Source organism: Cetorhinus maximus, chromosome 17 (assembly GCF_964194155.1).
Source record: "Cetorhinus maximus chromosome 17, sCetMax3.hap1.1, whole genome shotgun sequence".
Lineage (NCBI taxonomy): Eukaryota > Metazoa > Chordata > Chondrichthyes > Lamniformes > Cetorhinidae > Cetorhinus > Cetorhinus maximus.
In genome coordinates, this window is record NC_135895.1 from 12,202,414 (window position 1) to 12,222,983 (window position 20,570).

The 20,570-nt window shown below is 44.1% G+C and overlaps 1 protein-coding gene across 4 annotated transcripts in view; it reads right to left on the reverse strand.

Moving 5' to 3' along the window:
* The window catches only part of nexn (nexilin (F actin binding protein)), a 64,474-nt gene extending 44,410 nt beyond the window's left edge, over positions 1-20,064 (reverse strand). For 3 of the 4 annotated variants that reach the window (XM_078560706.1, XM_078560705.1, XM_078560707.1), the window contains exon 1: positions 19,704-20,014. The gene's annotated coding sequence lies outside the window, so the exon portion shown is untranslated. Of the gene's footprint in view, positions 1-19,703 lie in introns of all 4 variants that reach the window. The other variant, XM_078560708.1, reaches the window with a different exon arrangement.
* Between the last annotated feature and the right edge of the window lie 506 nt (positions 20,065-20,570).

Here is a 20,570-nt window from a genome sequence, read left to right on the forward strand (position 1 = left end):
AGTCCCATGGGGGGTGCGGTGGAAATCGGTCTGGGTCTTTACAATAGTTACCCAGAAGTTAGAAGAGGTTTTAATTCTTCTAACTTTTTCTGGGTAATTATTGGTTTAACCCAGAACCATCCGAAGTTTGCGTTTTAATTTGCATTTTTGGATACTTCCCAGTGCAGCGCAATTGCCCAGAAGAAGTGTGCGCTTCTGGGCAATTGCCATTCAAATGCTTACCTGTGAAGTTCCAAGAGGGATTCCCCCAGGGCATCTTTGGGGTACCCTCTCTAATCCGACGCTGGGGAGCCTGGAAGTTATGGCCCAATATATTGTGTGCAATATACCACAATACCATCCACAGCACAACATGCACACTAGGTAAAGCACACTGTGCAGCAGGAAGATGATGTATGTCATTTACTTGTGGTTAAGAATTAATTGCAATTGAAGAACTTAACAAGTACTGAAGTTTTTGTCTGTGACATTAACATACAAATATGTCATCCACTTAATTGATTTTCATCGATATTAACCTGTAAATTGGAAATGAGTTTGTCCCCATTAAAATATTGGACAAAGGAAAGATCGGATAAACTTTGATTTCAACACCCCCACCTCATATCCTCAAAACGTCCCAAAGTGGTTAACAACCAAAGGATTGTTCCTGAGCGTAGTCACTATTGTTATGCATCTGCCAATTTTCACACAGCAAGATCCCATAAGCAGCAAGTGAGATGAATGGCAAGTTTATCTGTTCTCGGTGGAGGGAGGATTGTTGCCCAGCACACCAGGGAAACGCCCCCATTCTTCGATTAATGCTGTGGAATCTTTTACATCCCACCTGAACAGTCAGTCAGGGCCTCGGTTTAACATCTCATCTAAAAGGTGGCACCTCCAATAATGCACGACCACAAGAGTACTATACTGGAGTGCCAGACTACATTATGTGGTCAAATCTCTGGTGCGGTGGGGTGGGTTGGAGGAGGGGGGGAGAGAACCCAGGACCTTCTGATTCAGAGTGTTCACAACAACTAGCATATTAAAATGTCAAAAATAAAAATACCTGGAAAAACTCAGCAGGTCTGACAGCATCTGCGGAGAGGAACACAGTTAACGTTTCGAGTCCGTATCACTCTTTATCAAAACAGTTCTGTTGAAGAGTCATACGGACTCGAAACATTAACTGCGTTCCTCTCCGCAGATGCTGTCAGACCTACTGAGTTGTTCCAGGTATTTTTATTTTTGTTTTGGATTTCCAGCATCCGCAATTTTTTACTTTTATCTTAATATTAAAATGTAGGCCTGCTCACATTGCCAAGTCATTTCCAGGGTTTCATATCAGAGTTTGATCCCGTGGATGAAAAGTATTTGCGTGAATTTTTTGCCGTTGATTTTTTTTTTTTGGGCATGTTAATTTTAGACTGACACAGATGAAGCTGAATCCTTGTGCATCCCCTTAGCTAATTTCTAATTAGAGTTGTTGAACTATGATTGCTAATATTATACACTGTCCTACATTTTACCACGTGCATTTAGTTAGTAACTGGTTCAGAAAATAGTACTCCTGGAAGGTACTGCACTAAATCTTCAGTCAGATCTATTTGATTGATGCTTTGCTTTATCTATAGCTTCGTGATTGTACACAGTTAGGTGGTTAGGCATTTTTTAAACCTACCACTTATTGTGCCTACCTTGTCGGAATATTACTTCTCCAGCCTCCTCCCAACAATTTTTGCACAGGAACAAGTGTCTTTTCATCATCTTGTCAGTGTAATCATTACATTTTCAGGAGTAAGAATCCTACATCTATCTTTGTAGCAGAATCTGGCAATTACATTTGATGTTGGTTCATGCTAGCTAATTCATCAAGTTGTAGAGAAGAAATATTCTAGCCTGGTACCAAGTCCCATTCAACCACCATCCCTGTGTTCTCTGACCTTCGTTGGCTCATGGTCCAGCAACATCTTGAATTTAAAACTTATCCTTTTTCTCAAATCCCTCCATAACCTTTCCCCTCCCTACCTCTGCAATCTCCTCTGGCCCTACTGCCCTCTGAGGTCTCTGCGGTCCTCCAATTCTGCTCTCTTGTGCATCCCTGATCATCTTCATCTTTCCACTGACTGTCAAGCCTTCAGCTGTCTAGGCTCTAAGGTCTGGAAATCTCTCCCTAAACCTCTCCATCCTTTCAACCTCTCTCTCTCTCTCTCTCCTAGAATGCGCCTTAAAACTTACCTCTTTGACCAATCTTTTAGTCATCGGTCCTAATATCTCTGAGAGGCTCATGTCAAATTTTGTTTGATAATGTTCCTGCCTTAAGATGTTTTGCTATGTTAATGGTGTTATATGAAAGCCAATTGCTGTCGTATGCAAAAACGGCCTCTTCAAATGCACAGGGTGGCGGAGGCTGGAGGGGTACATTTCTCACTTTGTCAGTTGAGACAAATACCTGTATAAGCATGTATGGGCAAATTTCAGATCCAGTCTGTCAGTTTCTTTTCATAAATTCTAAAAATTGCCGACTGGGCATGCTCAGTTCCCGGCCTAAATTCCCAGTGGGCACAGGAACACCAAAGCAGAAAATCTTCATTGTTATTTGTAAGAACCATCCCCCAACACCTACCTATTTGCCAAGGTGCCATTCTATTCCATTTGGTCAGTTTGACATCTCTCATGGGCAATACACAGTCATGCGGTGATACAATATCCAACCCCATTGTAAATCTGTGTGTGACAACCCCTGCTTCAATTGAAACTAGAGCTGTCTATCAAAAGGATTGCAAAGATTCAGGGCTCTACTCTTCGGTTGTCCTGGAAACCGAAGAGTAGGGCCCTGAATCTTTGCAATCCTTTTGATAGACAGCTCTAGCCTGTGACCAAGAGCCTGTGCTTTATATTTGATAGCCTTCATTAATTATTCTGAAGCTGAGGTAACTGAAAAGGTTAGTGGTCAGTTTGAGGGTCAGTGTTAGGACAAGTGGAGCATCTTTGCTGTTTTTGTTATAAGAATGGGAAAGGCTTGTCATTGGTATTTGCAAAGCACACGGAGACATGTTTAGATGCCTCAAAAGCACAGGCATGGTAATGTAATCGTTATGGTCCTCTGCTCATGAATGAGAGTTCAAATCCCGCCATGGTAATTAAGAGGAAAATGAGCAATTAAATACTGAGAAACTTTGGTTATTTTTGGTTACATATTGATCTGTTAAAAGTCCAATTGGTTCACAACTTTTTAAAAATTCATTCACGGGATGTGGACTCCACTGGCCGGTCCAGCATTTATTTCCCATCCCTAGTTACCCTTGAGAAGGTGGTGGTGAGCTGCCTCCTGGAACCGCTGCAGTCCATGTGGTGTAGGTACACCCACAGTGCTGTTAGGGAAGGAGTTCCAGGATTCTGACCCAGTGACAGTGAAGGAACGACGATATATTTCCAAGTCAGGATGGTGAGTGACTTGGAGGGGAACTTCCAGGTGGTGGTGTTCCCATCTATCTGCTGCCCTTGTCCTTCTAGATGGTAGTGGCCGTGGGTTTGGAAGGTGCTGTCGAAGGAGCCTTGGTGAATTCCTGCGGTGCATCTTGTAGATAGTACACACTGCTGCCACTGTGCGTCGGTGGTGGAAGGAATGAATGTTTGTGGATGTGGTGCCAATCAAGCTGACTGCCTGGATGGTGTTGAGCTTCGAGTGTTGTTGGAACTTCATTCATCCAGGCAAGTGGGAAGTATCCACCACACTCCTGACTTGTGCCTTGTAGATGATGGACAGGCTTTGGGGAGTCAGGAGGTGAGTTACTCGTTGCAGGATTCCTAGCCTCTGACCTGCTTTTGTAGCCACAGTATTTATACGGCTAGTCCAGCTCAGTATCTGGTCAATGGTGACCCCCAGGATTTTGATAGTGGGGAATTCAGTGATGGTAATGCCATTGAACATCAAGGGGCAATGGTTAGATTCTCTCTTGTTGGAGATGGTCATTGCCTGGCACTTATGTGGCATGAATATTACTTACCACTTGTCAGCCCAAGCCTGGATGTTGTCCAGGTCTTGCTGCATTTGGACATGGACTGCTTCAGCATCTGAGGAGTTGTGAATGGTGCTGAACATTCAGCGAACATCCCCACTTCTGACCTTATGATGGAAGGAAAGTCATTGATGAAGCAGCTGAAGATGGTTGGGCTGAGGATACTATCTAGAGGAACTCCTGCAGTGATGTCCAGGAGCTGGATGACTGACCTCCAACAACCAAAACCATCTTCTCCCTTTGTGCTAGGTATGACTCCAACCAGTGGAGAGTTTACCCCCTGATTTCCATTGTCTCCAGTTTTGTTAGGGCTCCTTGATGCCACACTCGGTCAAATGCTGCCTTGATGTCAAGGGCAGGCACCCTCACCTCACCTCGGGAGTTCAGCACTTTTGTCCATGATTGAACCAAGGCTGTAATGAGGTCAGGAGCTGAGTGGCCCTGGCAGAACGCAAACTGAGCGTCAGTGAGCAGGTTATTGCTAAGCAAGTGCTGCTTGATAGCACTGTTGATGACTCCTTCCATTACTTCACTGATGATGGAGAGTAGACTGATGGGGCAGTAATTGGCCGGGTTGGATTGTCCTGCTTTTTGTGTACAGGACATACCTGGGCAATTTTTCACATAGCTGGGTAGATGTCAGTGTTGTAGCTGTACTGGAACAGCTTGGCTAGGGTTGCAGCAAGTTCCGGAGCACAAGTCTTCAGTGTTATTGCCGGAATGTTGTCAGGGCCCATAGCCTTTGCAGCATTCAATGCCTTCAGCTGTTTCTTGATATCACTTGGAGTGAGTCGAATTGGCTGGAGACTGGCATCTGTGATGCTGGGGACCTCCGGAGGAGGCCGAGATGTATCATCCACTCGGCACTTCTAGCTGAAGATTGTAGCACATGCTTCAGCCTTATCTTTCGCACTGATGTGCTGGGCTTCCCCATCATTGAGGATGAGGATATTAGTGGAGCCTTCTCCTCCAGTGAGTTGTTTAATTGTCCACCACCATTCACGGCTGGATGTGGCAGGACTGCAGAGCTTAGATCTGATCTGTTGGTTGTGGGATCGCTTAGCTCTGTCCATCACTTGCTGCTTATGCTGTTTGCCACACAAGTAGTCCTGTGTTATAGCTTCACTAGGTTGACACCTCATTTTTAGGTATACCTGGTGCTGCTCCTGGCATGCCCTCTTGCACCCTTCATTAACCAGGCACGATGGTCATGGTAGAGTGGGGGGATCTGCTGGACTATGAGGTTACAGATTGTGTTCGAGCACAATTCTGCTGATGACCCACAGCGCCTCATGGATGCCCAGTCTTGAGTTGCTAGATCTGTTCAAAATCTATTCCATTTAGCATGGTGGTAGTGCCACACAACACGATGGAGGGTATCCTCAATGTGAAGGTGGGACTTTATCTCCACATTGACTGTGTAGTGGTCAATCCTACTGATACTGTCATGGACAGATGCATCTGCATCAGACAGGTTGTTGAGGGTGGAGGTCAAGTGTGTTTTTCCCTCTTGTTGGTTCCCTGACCACCTGCCAGAGACCCAGTCCAGCAGTTATGTCCTTTAGGACTCGGCCAGCTCGGTCAGTAGTGGTGCTACTGAGCCAGTCTTGGTGATGGACATTGAAGTCCCCCATCCAGAGTACATTCTGCACCCTTGCCACCCTCAGTGCTTCCTCCAAGTGATGTTCAACATGAAGGAGCACTGATTCATCAGCTGAGGGAGGGCAGTACGGGGTAAATCAGCAGAACGTTTCCTTGCCCATAACAAAAACAGAATTACCTGGAAAAACTCAGCAGGTCTGGCAGCATCGGTGGAGAAGAAAAGAGCTGACGTTTCGAGTCCTCATGACCCTTCAACAGAACTTTTAGCTTTTAGCTTTTTGTTTCCTTGCCCATGTTTGATCTGATGCCATGAGACTTCATGGGGTCCGAAGTCAATGTTGAGGACTCCGAGGGCAACTCCCTCCTAACTGTATACCACTGTGCCGCTACCTCTGCCGGGCCTGTCCTGCCAGCGGGACAGAACGTACCCAGGGATGGTGATGGTGGTGTCTGGGACATTATTTGTAAGGTATGATTCCGTGAGGATGACTATGTCAGGCTGTTGCTTGACTAGTCTGTGAGACAGCTCTCCCAATTTTGGCACTAGCCCCCAGATGTTAGTAAGGAGGACTTTGCAGGTTCAACAGGGCTGTGTTTGCTGTTGCCATTTCTGGTTCGTAGGTTGATGCCGGGTGTTCCAACCGGTTTCAGTCCCTTTTTTTTCAGGCAGGGCCTACATGTGGCTGTGGTCCCACTCTACATTGTGGGCTCTTAATGAGAGACAGGCAATAAATAGCATCTTGCCCACAACTTCAGAAGCTTTTTTTCAAAAAAACATACAAAGGGCCCTCACACTTGCTACAAAGTGAACAACACTATGTTGTGGAGAGTGCAGACATTGCTTACAGGACTGGTCTGGCATGCTGAATTGCAGGAAAACATCTATTGTGTAAACTCAATGAGTTTGACAGGCTATTTAACTATGGGGGCATCTTGACCAATGTTGCCCTCAGCCAATGTCCAAGACATGTGCACTTTCCAGAAGAGATCAGTGGACATTGGTGAGAGCAGAAGGTCAGTTGATCTTCTCCCTAACTGAATTGCTCAAGAGTTTGAACACCCTGACTGTTCATCTGAATGAAATCAACACAGAGCAACAATGAAGCCTAAAAGATTCGGGTCTCTGTAGCTTGGTGGACGAGAATTCATGTTTTTCCTACTCTTTGAGTGATACACTGTCTGATTTCTCTCCTAAATAGCTTTAATTTTAAGGTTAATGCCCTTATTCTGGATTCCTCCAACATAGGAAATAAACTATCCACCCTTATCAAATCCTTTTATCATTTAAACTTTGATCTATCTTCTAAACTCTAGAGAATATAAACCAGTTTTACACGTCCTCATTATTTAACCCTTTAAGCCCCAAAAAGGAAAGATAGGAAGTTTCTGAAACTTGTCAGAAAATGTTTCAGCTATAACATAGAATTGCATTGAGCACACTGCATTTGATGCAACAGGACATCAGTGCAGGAGTTCCACAGTATAGTGTCCTAGGCCCAACCACCTTCAGCTGCTTCATCAATGACCTTCTCTCCATCATAAGCTCCAAAATGGGGATGTTCTCTGATGATTTCACAATGTTCAGCACCATTTGTGACTCCAGATACTGAAGCAGCCAGCACCCATATGCAGCAAGACCTGGACAACATTCAGGCTTGGACTGTTAATTAAGTTGCAAGTAACAGCCATCCACACAAGTGCCAGGCAATGACCATCTGCAACAATATAGAATCTAACCATCATCCCTTGACATTCAATGACATTACCATTGCTGAATCAACCACTATCAACATCCTGGGGGCTACCATTGACAAGAACTGGACCAGCCATTTAAATACTGTGGCTACAAGAGCAGGTGAGAGGCTGGGAATTCTGTGGAGAGTAACTCTGCTTCTGATTCCCCAAAGCCTGTCCACCATCTACAAGACACAAGACAAGAGTATGATGGAATACTCTCCACTGGCCTGGTTGAATGTGACTCCAACAACACCCAAGCTCAACACCATCCAGGACAAAGCAGTCATCTTGATTGGCACCTTTCTACCAACTTAAACATCCGCTTCCTCAGCATGTACTCTATATAAGATGCACTGCAGCAACTCACCAATGCTCCTTCAACAGTACTTTCCAAACTCATGACTTCTACCACCTAGAAAAGACAATAGCAGTAGATGCATGAGAACACCACTACCTGCAAGTTCCCCTCCAAGCCACACATACAATCTTGACTTGGAACTACATAGCCATTCCTTTACTGTCGAAGGATCAAAATCCCAGGGACTGCCTTGTTAACAGCGCTAACCTACACCAAATGGATTTCAGCCACTCAAGAAGGTGGCTTACCACCACCACCTTCTCAAGGGCAATTAGGGATGGGCAACAAATGTTTGTCTTGCCAGCGATATCCACGTCCCATAGAAGAAATACTAAAAGGCCTATACTGGTGTTTATGCTCCATATGAGCGTTCTCCCAACTTTCGCCACCTAACCTTATCAACATATACTTCTATTCATTTCTCCCTCGAGTATTTACCTAGCTTCACTTTAAATGAAAAAAAAATCTGGAATATAAAGCTAGCCTCAGTGATCGCCATGACAACTATCATTGATTGTTGTAAAAACCCATCTGGTTTACTCATGTCCTTTAGGGAAGGAAATCTGCCGTCCTTACCTGGTCTGGTCTGGTCTACATGTGACTCCAGACCCACAGCAATGTGGTTGACTCTTAAATGCCCTCTGAAATGGCTGAGCAAGCCACTCAATTCAAGGGTAATTTGGGATGGGCACCAAATGCTGGCCTTGCCTACGACGCCCACATCCCATGAAAGAATAAAGAAAAAAAATGCACCTCAACTACTCCTTGTGGTCACAAGTTCCACATTCTAACCACTTTCTGGATGAATAAGTTTCTCCTGAATTTCCTGTTGGATTTATTAGTGATCATCTTGTATTTATGGCCCTTAATGGGGGCTCACCTACAAGTGAGAACATCTTCTGTGAGTCTATGCTATCAAAGCCTTTCGTAATCTTGAAGATCTCTATCAAGTCGCCCCTCAGTCTTTTCTTTCCTAGAGAAAAGAAACCAGCCTCTTCAATCTTCACTGGTAGGTAGCCATTACTCTTGAAATGAATCCCAGTGCTTTCTTGGTTTATTTTTAAATGATCTTATCAATCTGTGCCACTGCTTTTATGATTTAAGTATCTGTGCCTCCAGACTCTCAGTTCCTTTATTTCATTTAAACCCTTATTTGCTAAGGAATCTGTGACCTCCTTATTCTTCTTACCAAAAAGTACCTACTTAGCTATTTGGAAGTTCATTTGCCAATTATACCCATTCTTCAAGTTTATTAATGTCTTCATGTATTTCATCCCACTCTCTCCGTTAGCTACATCCTCAAATTTGGCGTCATCCACACATTTTTGAAATTGTACTTCTGATTCCCAAGTCCAAATTGTTTATCTAATTAGCCAATAACAGTGGTGCCAGCACCAATCCTTGTGGAACACCACTTCCCGCCTTTTGCCAGTCTGAGTAACTACCTTTAGCCCCTGCTCTGGTTTCTGTTTTGTAACCAGCTTTATTTCTATTCTGCTCCTTGTCCACTGGCTCCACATGTCCTGACCTTAGTCATAGGTGGCACTTTACCAAAGACCTTACTGTTATTCCTTCAACGAATTCAATAAAGTTGGTTAAGCATGACCTTCCCTTTTGGAATCCCTACTGACCATTATAGTTTCAGTTTCTAGATGTTTTTCTATTACATCTTTGAGTAGGCATTCCATTATCTTTCCCATACTGATGTTAAGCTAATTGGTTTATAGTTCCCTGGACTTAATCTCCTTTCATAAATATAGGAATCACATTAACTGTCTTCAAGCATATTATTCCTTTCTCTAATGAACTTTATATATAAACAGTGCCTCCATTATCTATTCCCAAACTTCTTTTAATATACATGGATACATCAGTCAGCATCAATCAGGACCAGGTCTCTAAGCTTAATTACCATATTCATTATCACTTCCCATTCTATCTTAAATGCCTTTATATATTTTTTGGTCACTTCTTCTAATGTCATGTCCACTACATTAGTTTCCCTGGTAAATACTGAGGCAAAGTAATTATTTAACATTTCCGCCATTCTGTTCTCATTTCCTATGAGTTTAGCATATAGTCGTTTGGTAATACAGAACTTGAGTATTGCCAAAAAAAAAGAGACATGTCTAAGCTTTTCATCTTACACGCATCAGGACACCTCGTAAGAATACCAATGTAAGGGGAAAACAACAATTTGTACTGTATGTGAAGAGAGAGTGCTGATTGGTTGGCAACGCCACTTGCTAACTAATCAGCACTCTTTTCGCATACAGTATAAATTGTTGTTTTCCCCTTATACTGGTATTCTTGCAAGGTGTCCTGATGAGTGTAAGGCGAAAAGCTGCGACGTGTCTCTTTTATCAGCAATAATTTAGCATATGTATCACTTTGTGGCCCTATGCCTGACCTTAATTATTTTTCTTATTCATGTATCTGCACTATTATCTTCATTATTTTACATTACATTCCTTCACAATTCAATTTTATAGTTTTTCCTCGCCTTCCTATTTATTTTCTTACTTCTTTCCTAACTATTTTGTATTTCCTTTCTTCATGCTCTGCTTTATTGGGAATGTACTTAAGTGTTTGTCTTTTTCTTCAGTTTCAATGTTGCCACATTGCTCTATTCATCCATAGTGTGAAATTAATGGCTTTTTTGTCAGTAAATGTTTCTACTTTATTTTTCCTGGTTCCATTTTGATCCCTTAAAACCACTCCCCAAATTTATTATTTTTGTCTTTATCTTATGTCCTTCTCAATCTTTATTTTAAACCTATTACATATTGATCACTATTGTCTAGATGTTCCCTACTTCTAAATTGACATCTGCTTACATTTCTGTAAGTGTTAGCCATGGCTCCAAGTCAGAAGGTTCTGGGGTCAAGTCCCACTCTGGGAGGCCTGAGCACAAAGTCTAGGCTGACACTCCAGTGCAGATCTGAGGGAGAGTTGCACTGTTGGAGGCGCAGTCTTTCAAAAAGATGCTAAAACTAAGGACTTGCCTGCCTTCTCAGGTGAACATAAAAGATTCCAAGGCATTATTCTGAAGAAGAGCAGGGAGGTTATTCCCGATGTCTTGTTGAAAGTTTAGCCTTCAATGAAGCCGGTAAAGTGGATTATCTGGCCATTATCTCACGGCTGTCTGGGAGGCCTTGCCGTCCACGGATTGGCTATTGTTTTTCCTACATTCCAACAGGCTATGTTTGGAGATTTAAAATAAAGTCAATCTTATGAGTTGCATTGTTCAGGTACAGTCGCATGGTGGTTATGCGACTATTCTGGGAGCCTGGACTAATAATCCAGAATGTGAAATTAAATCCCATCGTGGCAGTTTCATAATTTGAATCAATGAAAGGACAACAAATTCCAGCCATGTCCCCATTCTGAAAACAAATAATGAAAAAATGGTTGTGTTTCCCAAATATTATTCATCCCTTTATAGGTGCTTTTCTATGTTCTGGTGAGCAGGGATGTTTTACTTAGTGTTTCAGTTGGCTGATCATAGAACTGGAAACATAGTCATGGATGAAGATACATTTGACTGGACTCCATTTTAAGCTCTTAAATTTCAGAAGAGTGAGTTGTTAACATTTAATGTTAAGGTCAGACTTTGGGATGTCTGGTGATTTTCTTAATCAACCACTGGTCACCTTCAGAACTAAGGACTTCCAGGCATTGACTGACAGTAACACTGCAGAAATACAACTAAAATATAACCTGAAACTTCAGCATCTTCCTAGTGTCTGAGCACTATGACGTACATAAGGATAAGGCCGGCAGTTCCCCCAAGCCTGCCTCAAACTTGTTAAGGCTGGAGCATCATAGTTAGACACTTCGTCTCCCTGCTCCCCCCCCACCCGCCCCCCTTCCACATAAGTTGTCAATCAATCGTGTAATCTTCTGGGAGCTGCATTCTCACCAACCCTATCGAGCAATCAAAACCAGCCCTGGAGATCACATTTATCATTTTCTTCCAAGCCCTCCGAAAGGCATTAACCTTAGGGAGAGCTGGTGGCAGTGGAAATGTCACTGGACGAGTAATCCAGAGGCCCAGGCTAATGCTCTGGTGGAATTTAAATTCAATTAATAAAATCTGGAATTGAAAGTCAGTCTCCATAATGGTGACCATACTGTTGTAACCCACCTGGTTCACTGATGCCCTTTAGGAAAGGAAATCTGCCATCCTTACCTGGTTACCTGGTCTGGCCTATGTGTGACTCCAGACCCACAGCAATGTGGTTGACTCTTAACTCCCCTCTGAAATAGCAAGCCACTCAGTTAAAGGGCAATTAGGAATGGGCAACAAATCCTAGCCAGCGAGGCCTACGTCCCATGAAAGAAACAGAACTCTTTGCTGAGGCATAGTCCCACAGGTATCGACTGCCTTTCCCTGCCTCATGCTTTGTCCTGGATGGTGTCAAACTTCTGGAGTGTTGTTGGAGCTGCACTCATTTAGGCAAGTGGAGAGTATTCCATCACACTCCTGACTTAAGCCTTGTGGATGGTAGACAGGCTTTGGGAGTCAGGAGGTGAGATACTCACTGCACAATTCCCAGCCTCTGACCTGCTCTTGTAGCCACAGTATTTATACGGCTGGACCAGTGCAGTTTCTGGTCAATGATAACCCCAGGAAGTTGATGGTGAGGGATTCAGCAATGGTAATGCCATTGAGAGACTGATTCACTCTTGTTGGAGATGGTCATTGCCTGGCAGTTGTGTGGCATAAATGTTACTTGCCACTTATTAGCCCAAGTTTGAATGTTGTCCAGGTCTTGCTGCATTCAGGCAAGGATGGCTTCAGTACGTGAGGAGTTGTGATTGGCACCAAACACTGTGATCATCAGTCAACCTTCTCATTTCGGACCTTTCAACGGAAGGAAGGTCATTGATGAAACAGTTAAATGTAGATGGGCCTAGGGTGCTACCAACATTTACATATATTGACTTGAATTGATGCTTTGTAAATATTATGTATACACTTAACATATTTGTGCAAAATCCCCTTGTCTGCTATTTAAATGGATTTGCTATCCAAGAAATATATGTACATAAATATTCAAGCTGAATGATTTCCAAGCCCATGCATTTCTTTCATGCATCTGGGTTTATTGCGGTGTGCAATCTCTTCCCCACCCCCAGCACTGGCTGACCTTCTGTGGCATTCCTCATGGTAATTTTGGTTCTGGAGCACGGCTGTGATATCTAACTGGCCTGTCCCTCGAAAGCCACTGCTTAAGAGATTGCAGTCCAACTAAACACATCCGCAGGGCATCTGGAGACAAATTGCTGATTAAAGTTTCTGTAGGTAGGTGGCCACTTGTAAGTTCCCGTCTCCTGTCCTTGCAGTGGAGGCAGGGCGCAGGTTATCAGAAATCATGGAAACATTAACCAGGAGGAAGTGAATGGCTTTTTTTTTTAAACCTCCCATACTTTATTTTCCAATTTTAACAAATGTGACATTTCAAGTTGGTACAGTATGAAATGTGATAGGCGCAAGTCAAATGCCTATTTTTGTTCGCGTAGATGTAATGATTTCTTCAGTGTACATTCCCTTTAGTATAGAAGGTCTAATTGAGGTGTTCAAGATGACCATAGGATTTGTTAGGGTAAATAAACTATTAACCTCTGGTGGGAGAACAGCCAGAACGAGGGGCCATAATCTGAAAGTTAGAGCTAGGCTGTCCAGGGGGTGACGTCAGGAAGAATTCACAAAGGTTAGTGAAAATTTGGAACTTGCTCCCCAAAAAAGCTGTTGAGACTGGGTGTCAGTTGAAAACGTCAAAACTGAGATTGACAGATTTTTGTTTGTTATTATATTAAGGGTTATGGAGCCAAGGTGTGTATATGGAGTAAAGCAGATAAGGCACGTTCTAACTGAATGGCGGAACAGGCACAAGAGGTTGATTCGCCTATTCCTTTGATAAAGCTTCTAACTCTGTGAGACTACGGAAAATGAAGGACTGGTTATTCAGACCAGGCAGCAGGGCCAATTATGAACTAGAAAAGTACTGTACTCTTATGCATAACACAGGGGTAATTCCCCTGTCATTTTAATCTGCCTTGTTAGACGAACTGATTGTCTGGAATATATTGAAATTACCCTGTTGCCAGCACACGTTGATATTCCCTTTAGATTTACAGTTGATTGGAATATGAACTCTATTTAAATTGGTCACGGATTTAATGTCGGTGGAGCACCAGAGTAACGTGCACAGCTGAAAGTCAAGATTTCCTGACATGTCGGGTAACTGATCATGTCTAATGGAATTATATTCAGATGCACAGGCTATTTTAGAAAACTGATGTAAAAGGGCAGTGACATGTGTCCGATAGGAATGTCGAGCCTGGTACAGATTGGTGTCTGACACTGCTGCTGTTCATTTCTGTCATGACACCAGTCCACTTAATGAGTAACAATGTCATAAAACGTCAGCAGATTATTTACATTCTGGTACATAACATTTGCTTTATACTTTGGCTTCCTATCCAGTGCCAATTCAACTTTAAAATTCTCATCCTCGTATCAGCCCTCCTTATCTATCTAACCCGACAATCCATCAAGAACTCTGCATTCCTCCAATTCTGAGCAGCCCCAATTTCCCTTTCACCTCCATTGGTGGCCATGCTTTCAGCCACCTAGGCCCTCAGCTCTGGAATTCCCTCCCTAAATCTCTCCATGTCTCTACCTCTCTCCCCTTTAAGAGATGTTCCTCAAAATGCACCACTTTGACCAAACTTTTGTTCCTCTGCCCTAATATCTCAACTGACACAGTAACAAATATTGTCTCATTACGCTCTTGTGAAGCGCTTTGGGACATTTGACTATATTGGAGGCCCTATATAATTGCAAGTTGTTGTTGGAAGTCTATTTTACCAATTTCAGTCTCCTTAAATGGCTCCCTTAAAGTCTAGATTAAACACTGTCATTTTGGCAAAAAGGCCATTTGTTCGTGATTAGCAATCCCTACCTTGGGACTTCCATTTGGCTGGACCCACCCCCACCCCCCCAGCTTTCTTCATCTGTGAGCCTAGACATTGTCCTTCAGTAGGCTACTCAACTAGAGGGGATACCACTGTCCACTGCGATCACATCCTCAACCAGCATTCTAGTAGGCTCACTTTCTTCCTGTCTGGTGTCAGTGGATAATCAGTGGGAGTCCCTCCCCATCCCTAGTTCAGACCCACAGAAGCCGGCTGTGGCCTATGTGCCACCTCTTGAGATTAGCTAACTTTAGCACAGACCTGCAATCAAGTTTGTAAAGATCAACTCCACCAAAAACAGGATATCTAGTCTTTGATCTCTCTGCTGTTTGTGGGATCATGCGGTGCATAAAATGACTGCCTCATTTGCTTATAAAGCAACAGCTTTGGGGCATCCCGAGGAGTGTGGTAGTTGCTATATAAATGTCAGTTCTTTCTTTCTTTACCTGGAGCATTGAGAGAGGGTCTGTCAAATGTAAAGCTTTTAAAGAGCTGCATTGTGCCTTGACTTGTACTTGGTGGGAGATAACGTTCCTGAATACAAAACCCTCCTGTTCAATATACAAGTCAAACACCTCAAAAAGATTCACAATAGAATTGTGAAAAACTCACTCTGCTCTACTACAAAATCTACTTTGGGAAGCATTTATTAGTGAAAAGGCTTGTCCAGATGGAGACAGAGTGGTGTACATTTTTGAAGGTCCAAATAGACCTGTTTACTGGGAGAAGTAAGCTTCAGACTGCATTGCCTCTCAACGGGTGAGGTGAGGACAATGGGGCACACAGTAGCAGTAATGATGATGATCTTGGTGCCAAGAACTGCCAATCTGCCCCTGGAGCTTCAGAGACTGAAGGATCAGATCCTGAATACAGGGACATTCACAAATAAACAGGTGAGCTCTCAGCACATTGGAACTGGAGATTGGGATAATGAGGACAGGGCAATTAGAAATGTAACTAGCTCCTCTAGATGCAACTTGTCTGAGTTTCATTTTTGTGCCTATCTTGCTCTCTCCAACCCCCATTCTGTCCATACACTACAACTAGCTGAGTGTGAAGACTCTGCTGATTCTTTTCCCCAATTAAGGCCCTAGTGATTTCACCATTATACCTGAGGCGAGACAACCTTTTCTCTGGCACACCCACTTAAATGTCAAAAGACATTAACCACATCTCAGGATTGTGTCTTCTGAAGTTGCAGTGCTCTGGAAGAACATTGATATTATGTAGCCATGATATATTAAAAGTCTTGCATATAGGATACACTTACTGTAAAAATGCCACTTACTTCTGGTTTCTCTGTCACACCTTGTTCAATTGTTGGATCACTATAAATTAGCGTGCCTGATAATACTTTGCGCATTAAATGGAATAACAATTTTAATCGTTTATATATTTCCTTGCACCAAGCAATGCCCAGGGTGGCCTGCTAATAAATATATTTGAAGCAGCTACTTAAAAAGCAGAGATTACCACAGAAACTTGTCCAAACTGTCTCCCAACTCTTCTAACATGATTTTATTCATACCTCCCTAAATCTCCTGCTCCTCCCTTTTATCACCTGTCTCTTCCCTGCCTATGTTTTTAATAAAAGAAAAATATTGCTGAAAAAAAAGACATTTTTGTGTCAAAGCAAAATGCTGCAGATGCTGGAAATCTGAAAAAAACAGAAAATGCTGGAAAATCTCAGGAGGTCTGGGCAGCATCTGTGGAGAGAGAAACAGAGTTAACATTGAGTCCAATATGACTTGTCTTCAGAATTCTGAAGATGAGTCATATTGGATTCGATGTTAATTCTGCTTCTCTCTCCACAGATGCTGCCCAGACCTGCTGAGATTTTCCAGCATTTTCTGTTTTTTTCATCTATGTTTTTGTTCCCTCGAGACTTTCAAATCCAATGCACTCCTGGCTGGACTTCCATCTTCCACCCTCTGTGGACTTGAGCTCACCCAAAACACTGCTCCTCACATCCTAACTTGCACCAGGCCCGTTCGCCCATCAACCCTGTCCTCACTTGACCTACATTGGCTCCCGGTCCAGCAAAACCCCGATCTTAAGACTCTCATCTCGATGTTGGAATCGCTTCATGGCCTCCCTCCCTGACCCTGTAACCTCCTCCAGCTCCACACAAACGTCCCAGAACTCAACATTCATTCAACGCTGAACTCTTGTGCATCTTCCACATCCTTTACCCCACCACTGAGGCTGCGGCCTCAGCTGTCCAGATCGGAAGCTTTGGAGTTCCCTCCCTAAACCTCTCTGCCTTGCTACCTACCTCTCTCTCTCCCTCCTCCTTTGTTATGCTTAAAAATAAGCATTCAGTCACTTGTCCAAATGTATCCATAAGTGGCTCTGTGACATTCTATTTGATAATACTCCTGTGGGATGTTGGGATATTTCTTATAAGGTACTAAAGGTAACATCTGGTCCTTGCGATCTATTGGAAAAGTTTTGATTGCCTGAGAGGGGGGGTCAAAGAGGAATTTCACGGAGTATTTTTTCCCCTTATTTGCCGTGGGTTGTGGCGTGAGTGTTGGAGTGAGGGTGGGGCAGGGGATGGGTGAGGGGAGCAAAAGGTGTTTAGCCATGATGAGGCCAGCGATCATAATGTGCAAAGCAGTCTGGATGGATGGCTCTGCCCGTCAGTTTTGTCTGTTCGTATTAAAGGTGCTAAGCAAAAGCAAGTTGTTGTTGTGAGGGCAACTTAGAAGGGGATGTATAAATATTGCTGTGTGTGACACAGTATCAATTAAAGAACATGGTGAGGTTTGATCCATTGCCTTTTCAAGAGATGTAGCCCAGGAGCGCTTCATCATTTATTTAAAGAAATTTTAAAAAAATATTCTAGTCTCCCAGGTTGAAACACATCTCAGAAATTTGTAAGCTAAAAATATCCCTGATATTCCAGAAGGACTTTTTAAAAAATGGAGACAATTGCCTCATTTTCATTGGGATTGTGTGTGTGACATTCTCTGCGCTTTGTTACTTGGCTGAGTGGGTATTATATCGTTATCTGAGAAGGAAGAATGTACAGGTTACAGGGAGAAGATGGGGGGGTGGGGGGAATGGTACTAGGCGAGTTATTCGTTTAGACAGCTGGCACAGATGTGAGGGGCTAAATGGCCTCCTCCTGTGCCGACACAATCCTGTGATTCTGCAATAACGCTCTCACCTCTAGGTTGAGAGTTCAAGTCCTGCTTCGGGGATTTGAGCATATCAACATGGCACACCAGTGCAGCACTTATGGAGAGCCACATTGTTGGAGGTGCTGTCTTTCAAGATGGGACGTTAAACCGAGGCCCTGTCTGCTGTCTCATGCAGGTGGATGTAAAAGATCCCAGGGCACTATTTCAAAGTGGAACAGGGGCCATGGGCGGTGTCCTGGTTAACCTATACCCTTCAACCAACGTCACTAAAAACATGTCATCTGGCCCCTGTATCATCGTTTGTGGGATCTTGCCGTGCACAGATTGGGCTGCCGCATTCTGTACGTTACAACAATTAACAGGCTTCAAAGAAAAAGTTAATTGGCTGTAAAGCGCTTTGGGACGTGAAAGGCGCTATATAAATGCCGCTTTCCATTTATTTTTGTTTTGTACATGAAGGAAAGGTGGGGGGGGCGGTGTGTGTGGAATAAATACCAACTGGTGACGGATATTTTGTACAATAAATCTATTCACCTCACGAGTCTCGGGGAAGGTGACAGGAGTGTTTGGGGGGGTTGAAGAGCTGTCAAAAGCCAGAACTTGTCTGCAGGGAGATGAAAGAGTGGAGGGTGGGGGAGAGGTGGATAAACTCCCAACGCTGGTACAGAGCAGACCGTCACAGTGAAACACCAAAACCCCCCACCCCACCCCACCCCACTGGGGTCGCTTCGAAACAGGGGACGGGGGACACAGGTGAAACCTCGGGCGGAACAGGACGGGGCTTGAGCAGCTTCCCCGGGCTGGAGGTGTCCCCACACATACCCCCAGTCGGTGAGGCTGCCTGCGAGCTGATCCCAATCTTTCTATAAGGGCACGGAGAGGGAGATAGGGAGAGAGAGAGAGAGAGAGAGAGGGGTGGGGAGAGAGAGAGGAAGGGGGGTGGGGAAAGAGAGGGGGGGAAGAGAGAGAGAGAAAGGAGGAGAAGAGAGAGAGAGGGGGGAAGAGAGAGAGAGAAAGGAGGAGAAGAGAGAGAGAGGGGGGAAGAGAGAGAGAGAAAGGAGGAGAAGAGAGAGAGAGAAAGGAGAAGAGAGAGAGAGAAAGGAGGGGAAGAGAGAGAGAGAAAGGAGGGGAAGAGAGAGAGAGAAAGGAGGGGAAGAGAGAGTGGGGGGAATAGAGATAGAGAGAGGGGGGGAATAGAGATAGAGAGAGGGGGAGATAGAGGGAGAGGGGGGTGGAAATAGAGATAGAGAGAGGGGAAATAGAGATAGAGAGAGGGGGGGAGATGGAGAGAGAGAGGGGGGAATAGAGATAGAGAGAGGGGAATAGAGATAGAGAGAGGAGGGGAATAGAGATAGAGAGAGAGGGGGAGATGGAGAGAGAGAGGGGGGAATAGAGATAGAGAGAGAGGGGGGTGGAAATAGAGATAGAGAGAGGGGGCAGATAGATAGAGAGGGGGGGAATAGAGATAGAGAGAGGGAGGAATAGCGAGGGAGATAAGAGAGAGAGAGGGGGGAATAGAGAAAGGGGGAATAGAGGGGTGGGGAGAATAGAGAGGGAGATAGAGAGAGGGGGAGATAGGGAGATAGAGAGAGGGAGAGAGAGTATTGGGGAGCTGACACCGACAGCTGCTGTCCTCTCCGACAGGAGGGGTCATGTGTACCACGTTAGACATTTCTTTTCCAGCTCAGTCTGACTCGACAACCTCTTCCAAAAAAAACCCATCAAGCCCAACCGTCCAGGCACATGTGTGATTTTAATCCTTAACTCATTTATTCCTTCACTTGCCCAATCCAACATTGATGGCCACCTTCTCCCCCCACCCCCTCCCCCGGTCCCCTTCTCCTGCCCTGTAACCCGGCTTTAAGTTGAACTTACCTTCCTCAATAGGTGAGCTTTGATTCTCTCTCCAGTGGATCTTCGGGACGACGTGTGGTAAATCCAAAGAAGTTCTTAGACTAAAACGGGAGCTGCTGTGCAGATTTCAACCACCACTGACCACTCTCAATGTCGTTTGGGTAAAATTACGTCTCCCCCGTAGCAAGTTTCCATAAAAGTCCCGTTCGCTCACCGTCTACCGCATTCCATGCGATCCGGGGCATGGCTTCTTCAGCTGTTGCCTTTTAATATATTTCCGTAGCTCATGGATCCTCACTTCTGACTCCTCACTCAGTCATTCACTCACTCCTGCCAGTGCAACTGATGTAACTAACTCATTGCTGCTTAAATCCTGCTGCTCGAGAGAAAAAAAATCAGAAGTCCAATTGAACCACAGCAGCATTCCAAGCTGTGATTGAAAAGCATCTGCATTTATATAGCGACTTTCACGACCACAACAGCATTCCAAGCTGTGATTGAAAAGCATCTGCATTTATATAGCGACTTTCACGACCACAACAGCATTCCAAGCTGTGATTGAAAAGCATCTGCATTTATATAGCGACTTTCATGACCACAACAGCATTCCAAGCTGTGATTGAAAAGCATTTGCATTTATATAGCGACTTTCACGACCACAACAGCATTCCAAGCTGTGATTGAAAAGCATCTGCATTTATATAGCGACTTTCACGACCACAACAGCATTCCAAGCTGTGATTTAAAAGGATCTGCATTTATATAGCGACTTTCACGACCTCAGAACGCCCCAAAGCACTTCAGGTCCAATTAAATATTTGTGAAGTGGAGTCACTGTTGTAATGTAGGAAAGGTAGGAGCTATTTTTATGGACAGCAAGATCCCACA